The following is a 22,319-nucleotide window of genomic DNA, read 5'->3' as shown; positions in this document are numbered from 1 at the left end:
TATCTAGGTGTTAAATAGTAGAAAAAACAACTTTATAATTTTTTATAATGTTTATTTAACCATAGAATAAATTATGAATTCATAAACATAATTAGTACATTTTTTTAGTAAAGTACAACAAAAGCTTTCCTGGAAACACAACTTTTATATTTCTGCAAAATGTAACAATTCAAAGAAATTGTTATTAAAAAAAATAAAATCCATAACATACAAAACGCCATCTAACTATCCCTCCAAAGTGTAGCTTATGCTCTAGAAACCATTGCTGCCAAGAGAAACTCAAAAATGTTTTTAAAAACATTCTCTCCCATTCTAATGAAAGAAAATAAAAATGCAGAGAAATGTGGAACTACGATTTAAACCAAAATTACAAAAAACATTTTTCGAAAAATACAATTTTTTATTCAAAAATTAAAAAACTATTTTTTAATTTACTAAATTTACTGAAAAAGAATGCTTTTAGTGAAAATCAAAAAATTGTAGCTGCAAAAGTACAATATAATTTTCTGCCTCACACAACAAAATATTTCATTCAATTAATTAAAATAAAATTTGCTTCGATCGTATCTTTCTGAATAAAAGACGTCAGAATTTGTAAAAAATATTTATTATCAACCGTCATCCAAACCAAAACGCATTTTGGATATTTAGACTCGATAGAGATGCTGCTAATTTGTAACATTCGGTTCCAGTCTTTTCCGCAATTTAGGTTTTCAATTAGATCTTTGGTTATTCCCTTTTTCATCGACTATCGTTGCGGCGTAATCAAGTCGCAACCAATTTACCGGTCAGAATTGGTTATTAGGTTAGACGTCGGTGGTGTTATCATCCACGCAAATGGCAGCGGGGTGTGAAATGACCGTGTGGATTTCATGCTTGCAATCAGGTGGAAATCCCTCGGCCGGAAAATTCTATTTAATCCCTGTATAAAATTTATTTTCATTTAATATTCGGTATTGTTTTATTGATCTTTTTGGTCGAATATTGCAGATCTAAATGCTTGTTTATGATTCCATACGCACGCAGAGTTTATGGGACTGTAACAAATCGTCCTTGTATGGCGATCGATTCTTCATTAAGATTGATGGACGTTCTGCGCTTTTATTGTCCTTTTAAGCTATGGCTTAACGTACTCATCGTCCACACTCTTCCCAATTCCTATCTCCAATATCCCAGAAAGAGACAATCGTATTTATCACAGATATGACCGTTGTTTAACGGAAATAGTGTCCATTATTTCTGTTATTCACTTTTTGTTACTCCGTTTTATCCCTTATTTTAACTGTTTCTGACGCGAGTGGGATTAATTTAATAAATTTGAAGCAGGACTGTAATGGTTTAGCGACGAACCGTCAAAATTGTATTTCAGCAGAAGCAATTACGCATTAATACGACTATATAACGAGTTAGAGTTTCCCCTTATAACAATTTAATATCTCTAAAATGAAATTCTCGCCTATAAAGTAAATTCATTTGAGCCGAAGCCACTTGAGCTGTAATAATTTCCAGGCGCGTTTCTCGAGAATGCAGGTAAACACAACGATGAAAACGAAATCTTAATAATTGTGACACAAACATTATAAGGTTCCTATTTCCAAACGACGGTTTCATCCACCATTCCAGCACAGAGGAGGGGTGTTAAATTAAACCAGCAATTGCTAAGAAAACTTGAACACAAACTGCTATTTCACTCCAGACGCATTGAGATTTTTACACGTCGCAGCTTCCAGACAAATTAATAAATCGCAATTTAATTAACTCATTAATTAAATTAAGTGGCAAGCTTTTGTTAAAAACTTTAAAACATATTTCCAGAAGCATGGTATCAAACTTAGATGAATTTTGTCGTAAGTGTGTTATTTATCCTAATAAATGTCGCCCATTTGATAATAAATAATGCTGGTAAGTAATAAGTTTAGGTCGTAGTGAAATAGGGTAAACTCTTAATGACACATATTCCTGGACTCATTCGCGTATGTTATTAGTGTGTAAGCCGAGAGATTAAGCAATAACTCGATGGGGAGTCGTAAAACAGGGAGAAGTTGACCAGTGGTCAGCTTCAAATTCTGCAGGAATATCAGTTACAAATTTCTAGACACATCGCTACTTCTATCTTTGTCCAATAAATGATTTTGAACAGAGAGATGAAATGAACGTAACGCAAAATTGGGAACGAATTCCGGAAATAAAAGAACAATGCACCCTTAATTCTTGTGCCTTTTGCAGTCGAGCACAGATGTTGGAAATTTATATTATTCATTACGTTGCTCCGTTTGAAATAGCTGTTTCTCCTCTTTCTTTCGAAAATATTTCCGACTCCCCCGCAATAATGTTTTCGTATTGTTTACACTAGTGTTTGATTTAGATAGATTTTAATTTCTATTTTAATCCGAACGTGTGAACATCTGCACCTATTGATAGAAGCCATGCTCATAACAATACAATGTTGACTTAAGAGATTATATCGCGTAAAACGTAAACCTATTTTCTTTGTTCATATAAATATTCAGGCGCCGAAGTAAAATATTTACGATGAGCATTCCTAGAATCAAAATTAATGTGCCCATATAAATGCGATATCGATTTGTTTATTTTAACGAACAAAGCGTCGAAAAATCAAAATTTATGCGGAGAATTGACCACTCCCCCTTCACATTTTTGATTTATTGAGAGTTTCTTATGCATGCATGAAACATGAGCTCGTGCCGATGTTGCATGATTGACCTGATTAAAGGGATCATTCGACCATTTCGATAAAAATACAATATTCAAATATCCCCCGTCAAACATGTCAGATCAACCACTCAACCGAGACAGCTTGCGTGTTTAATGTGGTCGAACTTTTCATACGTAAATGGCATTGAAGGCTTCCAATTTTAATTAATAATTTCCAGCTACAAAGCTGATTGACAGCGATCAACAATTCCGAAAATAACTGTGAAAATAAAAAACAACGTTCTAGTCTTTTAATCCCGGAGAATGATTGAGATAGTTGTTGGGTTAATTCTGTTGTTGGTGTAGAAGATTTGGTAGAAAGGAATGAGTTGTAGGCAGTGGCAGTGTCAGAGAACTGGTAAATAGGGAAAGAAAATAAACAAGGCATCAAACTGCAGTTGAGTCCGTTTCATGTTTAATTTAAAAGAACATCCATAAATATAAAACGTAAACGAAAGCAAAGAAGTGCGCATTTCCATCATTAGAGAGTAAATAGAGGCAGTCCCTCAGATTTTACCACAAATTAACTTTTGATACTGTTCTCGACGGAGATATAAAAAGCCGAGTAATTTCGACATCTGAAAGGCGACCAGGCCAACTCCTGAATACATTTAAATGGAAATGTGGAGATATTTCCAATGACATCCACCCTCTTCTGCAGAATTAAAACTTTGTAACATTAAAATCCGTCATTTCCATGAATGATTGAGTATTTGGATTCGGCTCCAACCGGAGACAAAGTGAATGGGGAGAAATAATTTCGTTTTTAGAACTCGAGATTGCTTGTGATTTTGCATTTTACTCGGAGAAAATTAATTTCAGAATTGGAAATGTAATCAACAGGGATGAGATGTAAATATTTTAATTCGGAAATGTTGAAGATCTGGAAGACTTCTCGAAAACTTGTCAATATGCAAATTCGAGTTATTCGATTTGATAACCGCTTCTTTTACACGCTGACATTTGTTAATGAGAGTTATACACTCGCCTTAATCACGGGCCATGTTTCCATTACTTTTTATGGCACATGAAGGCCCGTAGTGGAAAAGAAACATATAAAACAGCGAAACGAAACAAGATGAGAGAAATGGAGAGAAAATCCATTTTCTCATTTTATCTCCTGATGAACAATAGTCCAGAATCCGTTATAGTTGCTTTGTTGGCACTCCGGCGGTAGACCTGGGTATTGATCAGAGAGTTTCCCCTTGCGCTCCGACGGACCCCCGACTTCCCCTCGGGGCCCCTCACTGACCGGTGGCCAGTCCCGGTCTCGGCACCCACCACACTATGACAAATGTTCGACCCAATCGATATATAACTGCTATTGACAGTCGCACTCTCGAATTACTACCAATTATTAGATTATGCCTGATGCGAGCACTTCGCACCGAAATGCTCATGATAATTGCATCGATGTGGTCGCCAACCAAGGTCCTCATTACCGGCCCCACTGCACCACAAATCCACTTAGCCCAACGCGAAATTTTGCAGCCCATACCCAGATTATAACCCAGAAATCAGAAGAAACCACCAAGACTTACCTACTACTCCTAGTCTAAATTTTAGAACATCAACATTTGTCCTTGCTATATAAAGAATAAGATCTAAAAATGATACCAATCAACACTTCTACTTCTATATTCTTATGCAATGGCAATTTTTTTTATTCATACTATTTATAGAAAATATAAAAATAAGTGTTAAACAATAAAGTCCAACAGCACTTAAATTTAAAGAAATTTATACGCCGCGTAAAATATTCTCCATTCCATTGCTCAACATGTTTTTTTCCGATAAAATAAACTTTTGATGTCGTTTATGGTGGTCAAACTCTGTGTAGGCAATTACTGGCGTTTTATATATTTTTTGTATTTTCTTGTTATACATAGAATTTTTACTACTAACAATTATGTGAAATAATGAACTATTGTAGGTAAATACAATACAATAGTGCCAGTTGGTCGACCACTAGCACATTTACTTATTTTGCTGCTTCTTTTTTAGATAAGTTTAACGAAATAATAAATTAGAAATACTTAATTTTATGGTTCACTTTGTGTCAACAAAAATCGAAGCAAAACAAATCAAATTCGAATTCAACTTTAACAATTTTCACACACATTTGAATTCTGACCCAACAAAATTAAAACAAATCAAAAAACAAGTCCCAAGCTACTTGAAAAAAGTTCTAGATATTATCAAAAGCATATTTAAAAAATCCTTAGGTTTAAAATAGTCGTAGAAAAAGTATTAAATGCATTCGTGAATAATGAATACATTAGTTCTTAAAGTTGTTTTAAAGACAAAAAAAGCTTTCAAAACTGTGGATTTACGTTATTACATTTTTTATATATTTTTTTTGTTCTCAATGTTAAAGAGCGCTTTTATCAACTAATTTCAGTAAATAAAGTAATTTTTATCTACTGTTTATATTCTTCTTTGTACCAGAAATTCTGGTAAATGAGTACAAAATAAAACAAAATATTATACACGACGATAAAGACTGTTTATCTACTCGTGAAAAAAGTCCACTCGTAAACTTAACCTTTTCACTTGTAGATAAACAATTTCTTTATCGTCTGGTAAATAAATAACTATTATTTTGTACTCAATGTTAAAGAGTGCTTTTATCAACTAATTTCAGTAGATAAAGTAGTTTTTTATCGTCTAGTGAAATAAAGTAATTTTATCTACTGTTCATATTCTTTATTTTGTACAATAAATTCTGGTAGGTGAGAACAAAATAAAACGAAATATTATGCATTTACTCGTAAAAAAATTTCACTCGTGACTTCGTCACTCGTAAACTTAAACTTTTCACTCGTAGATAAACAATTTCTTTATTGTCTGGTATAATAAATAACTGTGACCTACTCGTGAAAAAAGTCTACTCGTGACTTCGTCACTCGCAAACTTAATCTTTTCACTCGTAGATAAACAATTTCTTTATCGACTTGTATTCCTAATAAATAACTATTTTTTTGTGATAATAATTTTAAACTAGACGTTAAAATACTTCGAAGATCAGTTCTACTATCTATAAATTCTCAAAGTATTATATTTCAAAGCACTTCTCTATGTTTTTCAAAACAAAAAAAAAATGTTATACTTTGACACTGTTTATTGAAAACTCTTCAGTTTTCGACAATGCTTATAAAAAAATCAATACTTATCCTGTTGATTCAAGAAGTTTGATAGATAAAATTTACACTACTCTTTAATAAAAAAAAAGTATCACTGGGTAATAATTGAAAAACGTATAACATAACGAATTCTGAGTCGAACTTCAATAACACTTTAAAAAAAATGTATATTTTTTATTAAAAATGAAAAAAAATTAGTCCAAGTCTAACCACTACCCACTTTCCCTTTTTCGTTAGGCTGTGAGGAGCTGTAGAATAGTGGATACAGCAAGGCCATTTTCGCTGTAAAGCTCGCACCTGCAAGTAATATGTTCGTCGAATGTTAGAGCAGAAGTTAAAGTGCAGTAATTGGGCTAAAGCTCTATAAGTTTCTGGACTTCCTCTGCTGCTTCATTTATTTCCTCAATTGTCATAATGGCAGACCAACTCCACTAAAACTAAATACTATTCGAAATGTTTCGCGTATCGATTTTCGTTAATGGCTTTTGCAGAAGCTCGGGATTTATCTTGGGTCTTTCGATTTGAAAAATCTGATTGCGAAAGCAGTGGTCAAAGAGGCGTTTCTGGTAATTAAGTCCATTTTGAAGATAGAGCGATCAGACACACGTGTTTATGTTTGAGTGTGGGTCGGCGTGGCCGCACTTCGACCCCTGACCTCGCCTCTGTATCCCTTTTGCTCCTGCCGCCCGCTTCACCTTCTGTATTTGTTTCCTTTATCTCATTTTGCGAGCGTTCAATTGTTCTGGCTGTCAATATCCGCTCTCGAAAAGTCTTTCAGAGAACTCCTGGCCTGCCATTCTTATCTGGAAAAATTCAATTTCTGGCAAGCGGTCACGCGTTGGAATTACTATCACGTATCATCTGCAAGGATTGACTCGAGAAAAGCTGATTTTAGGCAAAATCAGTGAAATAGAATTTTTGGTTTATCCATACCTAAACTAAATGTGATTTAGTTTGGTTGTAAATTTTATATGTGATTTATGGTAAACAAATAACAGTTGACAGTTGAAAAATGTTGACTATGTTTGTTCTTCATTAAAATAAAAAAATAGTCAGACTTGTAATCACAGAATTTCGAATAATTTGACTAAAAACACACAATTTTTGATATTTACATTTAAATAAATTCAAAAAAGGCTATAGAAATTTAGACAACCCTTCATTAAGAAACATCGTTTTTGTCATTTTTTAAACCTTTTTTTGTATTAAAAAAAACAAAATTTTAGCAAATAGAAAAAAATTCTTGAACAGTGACAGTTTTTTAAATGTTTTTTCTTGATTTTCTTTCAAAAACAAAAAAAGTTTCAAATTAACAAAATAAAAAAAATAAAAATAAAAAAAATACTCACACTGGGAAATTACTGAATTTCGAATAATTTGACTGAAAACACATAATTTTTGGTATTTACATAAATAAATTCAAAAAGCGGGTACGGAAATTTAGACAACCCTTTATTAAGAAAAATCGTCGATTATAAAAGCGTTTCTGTCATTTTTTAAACTGTTTTTACTTTTTATAAAAAAAAAACAAAATTTTAGCAAATAGAGAAAAATTCTTGAACAGTGACAGTTTTTTAAATGTTTTTTTCTTGATTTTCTTTCAAAAACAAAAAAAGGTTCAAGCCTTTTGGCAAAAAATATACAAAATAAAGAAAATAAAAATAAAAAAAATACTCACACTGGGAACTTACTGAATTTCGAATAATTTGACTGAAAACACGTAATTTTTGGTATTTACATAAATAAATTCAAAAAGAGGGTATAGAAAGTTAGACAATCCTTTATTAAGAAAAATCGTCGAGTATAAAAGCGTTTTTGTAATTTTTTAAACCTTTTTTTTGTATTAAAAAAAAACAAAATTTTAGCAAATAGAAAAAAATTCTTGAACAGTGACAGTTTTTTAAATGTTTTTTCTTGATTTTCTTTCAAAAACAAAAAAAGTTTCAAATTAACAAAATAAAAAAAATAAAAATAAAAAAAATACTCACACTGGGAAATTACTGAATTTCGAATAATTTGACTGAAAACACATAATTTTTGGTATTTACATAAATAAATTCAAAAAGCGGGTACGGAAATTTAGACAACCCTTTATTAAGAAAAATCGTCGATTATAAAAGCGTTTCTGTCATTTTTTAAACTGTTTTTACTTTTTATAAAAAAAAAACAAAATTTTAGCAAATAGAGAAAAATTCTTGAACAGTGACAGTTTTTTAAATGTTTTTTTCTTGATTTTCTTTCAAAAACAAAAAAAGGTTCAAGCCTTTTGGCAAAAAATATACAAAATAAAGAAAATAAAAATAAAAAAAATACTCACACTGGGAACTTACTGAATTTCGAATAATTTGACTGAAAACACGTAATTTTTGGTATTTACATAAATAAATTCAAAAAGAGGGTATAGAAAGTTAGACAATCCTTTATTAAGAAAAATCGTCGAGTATAAAAGCGTTTTTGTAATTTTTTAAACCTTTTTTTTGTATTAAAAAAAAACAAAATTTTAGCAAATAGAAAAAAATTCTTGAACAGTGACAGTTTTTTAAATGTTTTTTCTTGATTTTCTTTCAAAAACAAAAAAAGTTTCAAATTAACAAAATAAAAAAAATAAAAATAAAAAAAATACTCACACTGGGAAATTACTGAATTTCGAATAATTTGACTGAAAACACATCATTTTTGGTATTTACATAAATACATTCAAAAAGAGGGTATAGAAAGTTAGACAATCCTTTATTAAGAAAAATCGTCGAGTATAAAAGCGGTTTTGTCATTTTTTAAACCTTTTTTACTTTTTATCAAAAAAAAAAAAACAAAATTTTAGCAAATAGAGAAAAATTCTTGAACAGTGACACTTTTTTCAACTATCACGTATCATCTGCGAGGTTTGACTCGAGAAGAGCAGATTTTAGGCAAAATCAATGAAATAGAATTTTTGGTATATCCACACCTAAACTAAATGTGATTTAGTTTGGTTGTAAATTTTATATGTGACCGCAACTGTGTATACCGATTAGATTTATGGTAAACAAATAACAGTTTAGAAAATGTTGTATACGAGATAAATCTCAGTAGTAATAAAGCCGAATCATAAAGATTTAATTCGATTATTGAAGATGAAAGGTGATGGAAGACGATAAAGAAAAGTAAACGTCGTAAAAAGTCGGAGTTTTATCCAAGCAGGTGTTTGCAGTCGGCTCTGAATCAAACTTTTGTTTCGGTTATTTGTTCTTTTATCAAGAAAGTTGAGTTCGCAGGATGTGCCGGTGGTATATCTCGAGGCGCTGCCATCAAAGTTTGATAAGTTTTCCTTTAACGGAATGAGGCGCTGGACAGCGGTCATTTTTCTTCCGTTTTCAATCTACGCAGAGTTCTCGGCGGATTTTCTTGTTTTCTTTGTTTCGAAGAGAATTAGAGTTGGACGTGGCGCAATGGACCGTCGAGAAATGGATGTGCCTCTCGGAATTGTCCGTCTCTGCTTCGAGTTTAAATATTATATAGACAAAATCAAACAGCAAATAAAGTAGACGGGAAATGGTGGATCTAACACCGCTTCGCTCTCGCTCCGGGCGCAGCTTAATGGCCGGATCCCGGAAATTGTGAGCACATATATCTCGCACCAGATTTATGAAAGTGCTTTTCTTCCGAGTGGGGTAAGGGCGAGGAAGAAATATATACAATAGCGGCCTCCCCACCTGGACCACCAGATGCCTCCTTCAGCTCTTCTCCTATGGAGAACACTGCGGAAAAATTACACCAAGGAACCAAATTTAACAACACTAAATCATTCATTTGCTAATTTTTCCCAATATGAGTGACAAAACATGCCTACAAAAATCATTTTCATTCAATAAGTTTCAAATCTAAGTAAAATTACTAAAAAATCCGGTAAACTTTCAATAAAACTCTTTTTTAATAAAAACAAATTAATAATATAAATAATCTCCATTTACAGAAACAAAATTATGAAAAAAAGATTGATAAAATAACCAAGAATTCATCATTTTTAGTATGAAGAACACCTTAGAAAAAATCCTATTAACAAGAATTTCAAAATTGTGGAGGATTAAATTTTGTACTTTAATCCTATTTATTTCTGATGGAAAAATAATTTTACATGTTTTTTTGTTGCAGTCTGTGGCTTCTATTGGCAAAGTTTTTGTACATTTACTGAATAATTATGAAAAAACATACCTATACAAGTAACATCAAGTAGACATAAAAAAGATCAAATATCAAAAAATAAATGTCAAAACTTTTTGCCAGAGATTTTTTAAACATTTTTGCATGTTTCTGGTATCTTATCTTACTTGGCATTTTTCTCTAGTGTGCGATTTCTTAGACACCTGTATAATTTTTATTTCCTATTATTGCCGCCATCATGTTAAATCTTATTTGTCTCATTTGTGTGTAAAATAATTCTGCTTTAGAGTGCTGAAAGTAAAGCAGCAGTCGTCATTTTTCGATTCCTCCGACCTTTCATTATCTTCAAAGCGCTAGGTTGGTTAGGTTGTCTATCAAAAGTAATTGAACTGCGTTTAAAAATTGAAAAACCTGGAACTGACGGTCTGAAGAACACGCTTACAAATTGTAGATGTTTATTCGATGCGCCATCTATTAATAAAATCATGATTCGACTCGTGCTTGTTTCGTCTGTGTCTGACAGGATTAATTTACCTTTGGGATAGACTTTCCTTTGATGTAAAATGTCAGGTAGCTATTGATAATGCGGTTACAAAAGTTGTTCGATTTTCTCAAAACACCTCGTCTTTTTTTCCTAGATGGATGATTTAATTCTAGCAGTCTTTGTTTGGTCAATACTATACGATGTCCAGTGCTAAACTTTTATCGCAAGCTTTCTGAAATCCCTGAAACTTCGTTCTTAGTTCGTTTAGCCTGAAGCTACGTACAGAGCGACGTTGAGAGAAAGGTAAATACAACAGCATGGAGAATGACAAAGAAAGCTTAGTGGATGAGATTTAGCAAGAATCTGCGGGGCATAGCACTGTCGTCTTAAATAATCCAACCGGACGACGACTGCATATTCCCTAAGAAAACATACCACTAAAATCGCAAAACTCCTGCTGGAGAAAACACTTATTCTCTCTCAAACTCTCGACAAACTTTAAACATTATAAAAAATTCACCGCTGCAGGAGATCTCAAACATAATTTTCATGTCGTGAATGCAAATTGTCAACAAAAACAAAGCTCACCCCGAATTAGCAAACTTTTCGTGTGTATGCACCTAACTTAGGTGCAACACACCACAAAACACGTGTGTTGGGAAACTAACCCTAGTTTGCACCCCTGTAAGCAAATCTTAAAGTGCATTAGTGTGTCTTAAGAAGGCAACCGTCGGTATGCAGATCATGCGGACGGGGCAAAGCAGTCCTTGCGGAAAACGAGGAGTTCCTTACTTCCGGTCGAATGAGCGTCGTCTTTGACATGGGGCAATTGGGTCGCGGTCTTCCGCAGGTAGCCGGTTGGTATGCAAATTGGGGGACGATATCGGCGCTTCAACCATTATCTCGCCTAATCAGAAATAATCTACAAATGAAGCTCACCAGAACCACTCTCATCCGAGCCCTTAAGGGACTTTTTGTATAAAACTGCCATTTGTTTTGAACGATTTCTGTCGTTTAAAGCAAATCAGTTCAATTAAAAAGCGAAAGCAAGGCTTTGCTGTCTGACCGACACCGGTGACAAAAAACATGGATCACACGGACAAGAAAAAACAGAATTGTTGACATATTTTTGGCAAAAAATAAATGAAAAATGTTGACTATGTTTGTTCTTCTTTAAAATAAAAAAATAGTCAAACTTGCAATCACTGAGTTTCGAATAATTTGACTAAAAACATACAATTTTTGATATTTACATTTCAATAAATTCAAAAAAGGGATAGAAATTTAGACAACCCTTTATTAAGAAACATCGTTTTTGTCATTTTTTAAAAAAAAATTTGTATTAAAAAAAACAAAATTTTAGCAATTAGAGAAAAATTCTTGTACAGTGACAGTTTTTCAAATGTTTTTTCTTGATTTTCCTTCAAAAACAAAAAAAGTTTCAAGCCTTTTGGCAAAAAATATACAAAATAAAAAAAATAAAACTAAAAAAATACTCACACTGGGAAATTACTGAATTTCGAATAATTTGACTGAAAACACATAATTTTTGGTATTTACATAAATAAATTCAAAAAGAGGGTATAGAAATTTAGACAACCCTTTATTAAGAAAAATCGTCGAGTATAAAAGCGTTTTTGTCATTTTTACTTTTTTACTTTTTATCAAAAAAAACAAAATTTTAGCAAATAGAGAAAAATTCTTGAACAGTGACAATTTTTTCAATGTTTTTTTTATATTCTTTTTAAAAACAAAAAAATTTCAAGGTAAAAAATAAACAAATGAAAAATGTTGACCATTCTGTGATTTTTTTCTCCTTTAAAATAAAGAAAATACTGTGGTTTGTCAAAAAAAAATATTGTGTTAAAAAAATTATATCGAGGAAATTATTTCAAAACTTAGTGAAAGAAAAGAACCTTTGGTGTAGAGATTTTTGTCGTCAAAAGACCTAAAATGAATATCAATCAGGTTTTGATATAAGACAATTGTACAGGGTGCTGCATTTTGGATGTCCGAATAGGGAATCTCCGAAACTAAGAGGTTTAGCCAAAAACGAGTGATACATTCTGGGGCTCATTTTTTGAGAAAATAATATTGGTTAAAACCGCATCCCGCTATCGTCTTTTGTTTTCGACTTACAACAAAAGTTGACATTTTGGCGGATACGGATTTGAAATAAAGACATTATACAGGCACTTTTTTACGAGGAATTTAATAATGTAGTTAACAATTTTTTTCAGTTATTAGTTTAGCCGTAATAATATAAACTTGTATTTTTTTAAATGGAAATCATAGACGGCTATGGCAATTATTTTTTTCTGATCTAAAAAATATATATTTGTAACAAAATATTTTTTTATAACTATACTTAAAAAGTGAAATACATATTTTGTGTGATAATAATTGGTCATGGAAAAACTATTTCACTCCAAATGTGTAAATAATAATCAATATGAGTTTTGTGAATTGTAAAATAGATGAAAAAATAGATAAAATTATAAAGATTTAAAAAATACGATACGGTAGAAGCAWTGAACAAATATCCGAGCGCCTCAGAACAAAATTATTACATATTTTTAAAAAATCCAAAAATAGGAAAAACAAATGTGTCAACAGTCAACACAATTAGAAAAAACATTTTTTTTTGATGATCTAATGGAGGTAGGATAACGTTTCACATAGACGGAATTTGGGTATTTGAATAGCCATATCGTCATTTTTGTGTCATATAAAATATATTTTATTGAAGAATTAAAGCTGCTTTTTTTTACAACACTCTATGTATCACTAGAAGTTGCAATGGTAATGTTAGCTTGTTTAAAAACAAAGAAATGTTATTAGTTGCCAATAAGTTGATTTACAATTTATTTTGCATCTTTTTCATCACTTAGTACTTAAAAAACTCTTTCATTAGTGACACTGGTTGAATATAATATAGTTTAAATCCTTTTAGTTGAAGATGCAACATTTTTTCATGGCCAACTGCGAACAAAAGTCAAAGATAATTTTTTGCTAAAAATGTATTATAATAATTTGTTACAAATATATATTTTTTAGATAAGAAAAAAACAAGCTTTTTAAAAATGACATAGCCATCTATGATTCCCATTTAAAAAAATAAAAGTTTATTTTATTACGGCTAAACAAACAACTGAAAAAAATTGTTAACTACATTATTAAATTCTATGTAAAAAAGTGCCTGTATAATGTCTTTATTTCAAATCTGTGTCTTCTATAATAACGAAGATATGAATTTTTTAGATTTCGCTAAAACGTCAATTTTTGTCTATAAAAGACGATAGCGGGATGCGGAATGTATTACTCGTTTTTGGCTAAACCTCTTAGTTTCGGAGATTCCCTATTCGAACATCCAAAATGCAGCACCCTGTACAGATCCTGGCTCATGGTCTAAGGTCTCCCAGCGTGCCAGTGGGAAGAGCACCCGCCCCGCGTCGTGTCTGGCAAAGCCAGCGAGGTGCGAGCGGCCGCGAGGCCTCCGTGGAGCCCCCTTGCGCCAGCCAATGGCCGCAGTGGCGCTTATTACTTCCATAAATTCATCATATTCATAGCTCGCGGGGTCGGCCGTCTTGCCATTGGCGAACGTGGCGCAATGCGGACTTCTTCACTCCGCCCCAACTCTCGCACCCACCGATATTAATATTGAATTTTTGCGTCTGAAGTCGCGAGAAGGGCGCGCGCGCATTCGGCCGGACAGCGCCGGACCTCATTATGGAAGAGAAACGATATTTACTGTTGGGAGTGAGGACAGGGAGTTGGGAGCACGGAGCTTGGGGCGACACAAAGCCTCACAGCGGCACACATCTGAAAGATTTCAATTTAGCGCGCTGATGGAGCCTGGCCGAGCTGCCGTTGCCGGACAGGACAGCGCCCGCACAACTTGAAAATCAATAACATCTTTGAGCAAACACTTGGCAGTGCACACACGCATCGCTTTCCCAGGGGTGATGGGGAATGGACGAAGCACCCAACACCCAACGCTGGACAGGACCGGCTTCGAAAACAAACTCTTGGAAGACGGGAGCTTGTTTGCCTCAGCCGCAATTCGAAAACCGATTTCTGCAAGGCTCTATCAAACTCAGAGAGATCCATCATACAGCAGATCCAACAGTTCTGTTACTTGAAAACTCTATGTTCACTACCAGAAATCTAGAATTACTATAAAATATCATATGTAGATATAAAAAGAATTGAATAGGCATCAGTAATAGTTTGACAGATGTAGATATTTCAATTTTCAAATAGAAACTAAAAAGACAAAGTAGAAAAAAAAAAACAGATTTATTTCTTTTAAACTACATCAATAAAAAATGCCCTGACCTAACCAGACTCCCTTGACCTATACAGAGTGTTAAAAAAAGATTGTAAAACATTTCAGGAAGACCAAAACAAAACAAAAAAATTATCCGTTTTTTGAAACATTTATTTGCAATCCCTTCAAACAAAAACGAGAAGCTTCTAGTAAAAATTTTCACATTCGATATCTCCGAAACCGTTACTTTGCCATATTTATTGACACTTTTTTGTTTATTTTGGTCCATACTATGACCTTAAATATTTTTTAACACCCTGTATATCTTCACAAGCGGTTTATTACAAAAATGCAGATGATTAAAACTCACTATAAATTGATAAATTCAGTTGTTTTATAAAACGCCTAGTCATTTTGAGAACGACTGGACAAATTGTAAATGAATGAATAAATGCAGAGTTTTTACAATATGACGGAAAATTTTAGGAGTATTATAAAAAACCTAATAAGTTTTCGTCTTATTATAAAGTACGTATGATTAATTTATAATATGACTGAAACAAACCAGCGTCACACATTAACTTTAAAAAGTTCAGTGTAAACTACCTCTTACTGTCATCATGACTGACATTTGACAATTAAACTTTTTTTGTTGTTAAAATTGTTGATTAAACAATTTGTCTGTCTTAGGAAATTTATATTAATTCAACTAAGTGTAACTAAATTAAATCATCGCTTTGATCTGCTGCCTACCCGTTATTATGCCACAAATCAATATTTTTGAAAGTAAATAAGTCAAAATGACATAAACATGACAAGAGTAAAAATCTGGTGTGAACATCACACTACTTTCCTTATCCTACTTATTTGGAAAAAAATTGCGTGCCAACTGCCGGATTACACGCGAAATAGTTGTCGCGGGTTCGAGTCTGGGGTGCAGTTTTTTTTTTAGTTACATTATTATTATTTTACGAATTATTATTATTATTTTATCACATTTTACTGTTTAATAAGGTACATTTCATAATTCTAAATAATTTGTATCCCCATGAATTTATTGTATCTTCAACCGTATAATTTTGCGGCCGAACGGTGCGACCGATTTTTACCAATTGTTTCGTACTGCGTCCCCTTTCTACTTCCTAATTCCACAACTGTATGATGAAACTGTTAAGAAAATTTATTTGTTTTCTTGAAATATCGTATCAACAATAAATTACTCCCTAGGATTTAGAGATATTCGTGAATAGGTTGCCATAGATTTGGTTAGGCTGGTTTTTAGTGACAAACAAAAGATATCGTAACTAGTGTCAAAAATTTAGGTTAAGTCACCTGTCAGTTTGTATAGAATACTTGACAGCAGGTTGACAGAAAACGTCAACCGTCAACAACAAGGGGTAACCAACACTAGGCATTCAAAATTACTTCTGAAAATTCTAGTTACAAACAACATGAAAAACGTAATTTTCCTAAAAATTCAAATCCTAGGTAGTAATTTTTTGTTGACAAATCTTTATGCTTCTTTTTTGTATCATTAAAAACGTTTAACATTTGACTTTGTTTTTTTAAAAGATTATCTAACTACAATAGAAATTGTAAATATTATAAAATAATATTTTTCAGTCTTTTACAAAACGACTGAATGTAATCAGTCATTTTCTAAATGGAGAATATGTATTTAAAAACATTTTACAATAAGACTAAACCTTATTAGGCTTTTTATAATACACATAAAATTTATTTATTCATACATTTACAATTTGCTCAGTCGTTTTCAAAATGACTAGGCGTTTTATAAAACGACTGAATTTACAATTAGCCTACGACATAAATACATTTTCTGCAAAAATAATATTAAGACTATGCAACAAACCGATGGTATCGGATAGTTTTTTATTACTTCATAATTTTTTATGCTAATTTTAAAAATTATATTAAAATTAAAATTTGATCTACAAAGTTCAAATCTTAAAATTTCAGAAATTTGAAAACGAAATCTCCAAAAAAATTTTTTTGAAAAAAAAGTACAAAAAAGTGAAATTAGTATAATTGTGTCAAATAAGTACACAACAGAGCAAACCCTTGTTTTAGTAATATCAGTATTAAAAATGTTAGAAAAAAAGTTTAAGCATGATTTATCAAAATTTTGTAAATTAAAGTTTTTTTGCAAACTCTAATTATATGTGAAAATGTTAATAATAAAAAAAACCTATTTATTTGATTTATTCTTGGAACAAACAAAATTTTCATTAAAAAAAATCAAAAGGCAGTCAACGTTAATTATTCCAAAAGCATTAGATAAACATTCCAATAAACTTCAACTAAGTTCAGATATCCCCAGTACGGTCCTTTGTAACAATTCGATTCCAGCAGGACATTCTCCTGTTGCATTATAAAGAATGAGAAATGCAATATCAACATCGTAGATCCAGTCCATCTCGAACAATTCCTTTGACTGGACATCGTATCTAAAGCAGTCCATTTTTCTCTAGCTTTGTCATCTCCTTTGGGACCTTAAGGTGCCAGGCGAAGGAGATGTTAAGTGGTTTCGACAAGTTTACTTACGTTTATTACAAACATCCACATATAGCACCGAAAGGGAAAATGAGTTCGTTTAACTTAAAATGAAAATTCCCCACTACAAACATCCTAATTTAAGTACGATCAGATATAGAAAATAAAAACTGAAGTAGATAATGCTATTTATTTATAATTAATGATTATTGAGTAACTCATGTAATTAAATGCTTAGATGTTGACGTCAGACCGTACGTAGAAGCGATGGCGTCGCGACGCTGAATTATGACGTAGGGGCGGTGCCCACCAATCATATCTGGAACTTATGAAATATCATAAGTCGGCTTGGATTGGTCAGTAGAGCCCCCTAGGTCGCCAATCGAGTCAAATATGAAATAATATCGGGCGGCGGTTGGTCGGGCAGCGTCGTCGAGAGCGTCGGTGGCGTCGGCGCAACGATCAATACACACGTGAGTCTCATATCATATTGTATATCGTCATTGGACGGCGTTCATAACAGCGTCAGCGGGCGTCGGGAATACAGCAGAACAATACGAGATGTGAAACTTACCATAAGAAGGGCGATGAGGACGTCGCCGACGCTCGGGGTGCTGCACCCTACACCAGAGGCGTACTGTTCTCGCGGCATTAGCATGCACACTGTAATCAATAGGCTGGCGACGAGCGGCGTCGCTGCTCCACCACGTGCCAGATCACGCCGTCGCTATTTGAGTGACAACGGACACACCGTACTATCTAGGTTACAAATCGGCCAAAAGGTCAAAAAACTAAACTTCACAGAATTTGCTTCCAAGCACTTTTCAACAAAGTCAACGTGTCTAAGTTTATTAATAATTTTCGATAGTTTATTCAACACCAAAAGTAAAAAAATAGATCAGGTTTTTCAAATATGAAATCATCAGTCAATAAAAGGCACAAGGTTTTCAAGTTCAGTAAACTTATTATTACACTTTTTTATAAGATCATTAAGGTCTACAAAGTTATCAGAAATTCTTGACTTAACAAAGGTTGCCTCTTGAATAGATTTTTAAGTATTTCTTGTAATAAACTATTCTTTTATCTAATAAAATTCAACAACAAGTTTATAATTAGTTTTTAGAAAGTCCAACAAAAGTCAAGTTTGGACCACCTACTACTTACTGCTCTCTCATTAGATGTTTTTAACAATGTCGACTTATTTGTGTAGGCTAAATGTAACCACTTACCTTTTTTAATAAATACAATTTTGTTTTGTTTTTGAATTGTGCGATTTTTTTTTCAAAATTGCAATTTATATAAAAAAAAAATTGAAAAATTTACAGTAGATAGTCTGTTTTTTCTTTAAATTAACAAGTCAAAATTTTGGTGAAAAAAATGCTAGCAGCTTGTCTCCATAGCCACAAATTTTGTTTGTTTTTATCCCTAGAAATTTTGTTAAAAAATTATGGTCATGTTTTCAAATTGAGATGTTGTCAAAATTTTGACTTTTATGAATTTTGTGTGCATGTTTGCTCTTTGAAAGCGCTATAATTGAATACTGTGACATAATTACTTAAGGTCTAAAGACAGAATTGAGTGCTAATAATTTTAATAGAAACAACAAGTAAGTAAAAATGAGGTTCTTGCTACAAAAACTTTGGTATATACAGAAAAAAGTTATTTAGCAAAAGATACAAGTAGGTATTATGATGATTGACAATAAATTTTGTGTAATGTATTGAAATAAGCTTAAAGTTGATGCATTTTATAAATTCTTCTTCAGCTTTAGTTTCAAAATTGTTACTTTTTCAACTTGTTCCTCAAAAACGATGCACAAGACACTAATTTAATTGCGTTCTTTCCGAGGTTCTTTCTCATTCGTGTTTATTTTGTATTCTTGGCAATTTTTTGATAAAAATTGAGAATGTTTAGCAAACCTGCATTACAAATTGCGTCTACATTTTAACGGGCCCTTTTTCTGACTTCCTGCTTGCGAACTATTCGTTTCCAAATTTCTAAAAACTGAATTTGTTCTTTTTTCGGTGTTTCGTCTCTAAATTTTCTTACACGATTTTTTGTGTTTACATTTAATGACATTGTTTTCAAATTAATTCAAAAAAACAGAACTGCCAACTTCCTTTTTTTTAAATTACCATACATGAATTTACTAGTGGTGCTAACGTTAAGACTGTTTGGCATTTCCATTTAAAAAAAACAAACTTTAGTTGTAATACATAGATCATAACCTTCATAACATCATAACTTTATCATATATAAGAAATAGTTTAAGCAAAAAATGTTTGGTTCCATACTTTTTATTCATAGTATGCCATTTAAAAAAAATGTAGAACTAAAAGCAAAATTCGAAAATTTTTATTCTTGATAAAACATCACATTTTTATAATACTTTATCATTCATCAATTAGTTTTCCTAAAAAATAAATAGTTTAAGCAAAAAACGTTTGATTCCATACTTTTTATTCAATAATTCTCCATTTTAGCGTCGAAAATTCGTCAAAAAATGTAATATAAACAGTTTGCTTCTTTTGAGTACTTTACTTCATAGTTTACATTGATAGTACCTAGCGGTGACATTTGTGGTAATGAAATTCGGTAGTATCCTAGTCTTCCACAAAAAAAATCATTTTTTTAATATAAAGACACTTTTTTCTGTGGCTGATTTTGCTAATTATAACTTATTTAAAAAAAAAAAATAATAATCTTAGAATGAAATAATCTTAGAAATCATATTTGCCCACAATTTTTATTGGTAAACTTTAAGACTGCGCGCTAAATTTATTCAGCGACTAAAGAACTATAAACATTCAGAGAAGACAAGTATTTTTGCATCTTTTGCCCTCTACTATCACCTCTTAAAATTTCTGCACAAATAATAAAATCACCCTGTATATATGTATACATGTAACACATGAGTTTTTTATCCAATTAATAAATGCAAGAACACAAAAATTGTATTTTACTGTCTCCTTTGTTACACTAAATACATTAAAAAGAAAAATACAATATATTTATTGCCCAGTAAGACACGAAAAGAATACTTCTTGTTCTTTGTTCTAATCAAGCCGAAATTTATCTTCTTCTTCAACAAAATTTAAAAAACTGGTCGTTTCAAAAACCCGATTTCTGAAAACACCATTTCCAAATGTGATAATTATACAAAACCCACTAGTCTGGCCACTAGTCAGTTTTCAATATTTTTATAAACAAGAGATTCTGCATAAAACTCTTTTTTCTAATTTTCACTGTGCTTTAATGAATTTAGGGATATTTAGTTTTTGGATGCCGCTTCTGACTTGTCAGGTAACAAATTTTACGTTGTAGCTTCGGCAATTTCGCGAATTTCGGGCGGAGTGCAAACTAAATTCTGTTTCTCATATTTTATTTATTATTATTATGTTGTAATACTAATAATTTGTAAATTTTATTTTGAATGACAGACGGCAGAAATGACTCAAAAAAACAGGTGGGCGCCGAGTGTTACCAAACGATACCAACTAACACAAAATTCTCTAGGCGACAAAAATATATATTTAGAATTTAGAAAAAATAACATAAAATACTCGTTCTATAATGGCATTGGCGCACTCATCCCATAGAAAACTCGCCTACGGCTCGTTTTCTAACTTGGGATTCGTGCGCCAAATCAACCCTTATAAAACTTGTTCTTTAATATACTATTATGAGTAAACAAGTTATAAATAAAATATATTTCCATCAAATTTTCTTTTATGAGTGTAAAAAAGCAATATGAATTGATTTCTTTTTGTGAAGTTCTTCTTGCATTAGTCAAATTTTAGTAGTGGTAAAAAAATGTTGGCCAGTAAGTTGTTTGGTGACTTTTTTACCTCTTTGGAAGTTTGAAAAGTTGAAGATTGCATCACGTGAAAAAGCCGTCGAGAATGTGTGTCTTTTGTGTATTTCGGGTCGGTATGAATTTGTTGTTGGTGGAACATGACGGGCCTATTCATTTGCGGTGTCTGTATTAAGCCGAAAATAAGTGGAATGCAGAGAACGTATAAAGCGCCATTCAGCGTTCAATTACGTTCTGTTAAAATTTAATTTGTGCCGACGAAATGTAACTTTGTTTTGTGCAGTAAGCCGGTGGGAGATGATTCGCAGTTAGATATAACACGTAGATAGAACACTTTAATATAATTTCCAGTTGCGCGGTTTTGTTCAATCCCTTCGGAGTTTGCACGTGCGTATGCGGCCACCAATTTTCCAACAGAATTACGTTCCATCGGAATTACACAATCCGCCAGTGCTCTGCCATCTGTGGGTTTTCATTGCGCTCATTTCTGATGCCTGACCGGCTTACTCAGGATCAATTAGTCTGATTCGAATATACGGCCTAGTGGATTCCTCATAGGTGCCATTCTGGAGAATTATCGACGATGACCACTGTCCCTTCTATAATCTAATTTCGCCCATTATACGCCCTCAGACAAACACATCTATCAACCTAATGGGAGAGCACCAAAACACATCTCCACAAAAACAAAAAATATTTTCCCAAACCAATCACCTCAAAAAGAGGCTTCTGCCCTGGAAAGATTGCGATGCAACACCCAGTATATGTTATTTCCATGAAAATTAAAAAAAGCAAAAGCAAAAAATTTGTTAAATACACTACTCCAAAAAAATTAAAGAAACAAAAAATTTTCATACAAAAATGGGAGTTACGGACAATTGTTCGAAAGCAAATTGTTCGTACAGCATATTGATCGTACGCGAATTTTTCGAAAACTGATTGTTTGAAAAATCATTATGTAGGCAAACAACATTTAACAAAAACAAGTTTGTTTTAAAAGAGCGTATTAGAAAAATTTCTTCGTAGGCGCAATCCAGAAGAAACCGGGAGGAGGATCAGCTCTTACGTCTTCCATATTTTTAATACTTGTCAATTGTTTCATAATTATCAAAAATTAAAGAAAATGCATACATAGTCTTTGTTGAGAAAAATTAATATTTAAAATTAAATATCTTTTAATTTATCAATTCTAGACATCAAAAGTTTATTTTTTTAGATCGACAATTTATCAGTCTGAGA

The 22,319-nt window shown here is 32.3% G+C and overlaps 1 long non-coding RNA gene across 1 annotated transcript in view; it reads right to left on the bottom strand.

Moving 5' to 3' along the window:
- LOC123013185 overlaps positions 1 to 17,923 on the bottom strand; it is a 30,408-nt gene extending 12,485 nt beyond the window's left edge. Inside the window, exon 1 of the long non-coding RNA XR_006413253.1 lies at positions 17,841 to 17,923. This is a non-coding gene — a long non-coding RNA (uncharacterized LOC123013185). The remainder of the gene's footprint in view (positions 1 to 17,840) is intronic.
- Positions 17,924 to 22,319: the final 4,396 nt, after the last annotated feature.

The sequence above is a fragment of the Tribolium madens genome, unplaced genomic scaffold (assembly GCF_015345945.1).
Source record: "Tribolium madens isolate multiple individuals breed KSU strain unplaced genomic scaffold, Tmad_KSU_1.1 Scaffold_96;HRSCAF=242;Tcas5.2_LG5, whole genome shotgun sequence".
NCBI classification, from domain to species: Eukaryota; Metazoa; Arthropoda; class Insecta; order Coleoptera; family Tenebrionidae; genus Tribolium; species Tribolium madens.
Note: the sequence above shows the minus strand (reverse complement) of the source record. Positions and strands in the feature narration are given on the sequence as shown.